Raw genomic sequence first — 462 nt, 5'->3', positions numbered from 1 at the left:
TCATCCCAGCCAGGGCTTTGTCAAGCCTGACCTTAAAAACCTCTAAGGAAGGAGATTCCACCACCTCCCTAGGTAACCCATTTCAGTTCTTCACCACCCTACTAGTGAAAAAGTTTTTCCTAATATCCAACCTAAACCTCCCCCTCTGCAACTTGAGACCATTACTCCTTGTTCTGTCATCTTCTACCACTGAGAACAGTCTAGATGGTCCCTGCCCTGAAGAGCTTACAGTCCATGTAGGCAAGACAGAAACAGGGCAGAGAAGGAATAGAACACACAAGCTGAGCGAGCAATGGGGTGGCAGCAAATGGCATGTTAGTGCCATGATTTTTTTTGAGGGGTGGCGAGGGGATCACCTATATGGAAAGAGAAGTTGGGAGGGACATGGCAGCACTCGAGTAATTCTGGAACGCTGTGGAACAGCATTATTGATGGACACAACGTGGAGGGAGGGGTGGATGG

This window comes from Mauremys reevesii, linkage group 1 (assembly GCF_016161935.1).
Source record: "Mauremys reevesii isolate NIE-2019 linkage group 1, ASM1616193v1, whole genome shotgun sequence".
NCBI lineage: Eukaryota > Metazoa > Chordata > Testudines > Geoemydidae > Mauremys > Mauremys reevesii.
The sequence above is the reverse complement of the archived record's forward strand: the minus strand, read 5'-3'. Positions refer to the sequence as shown.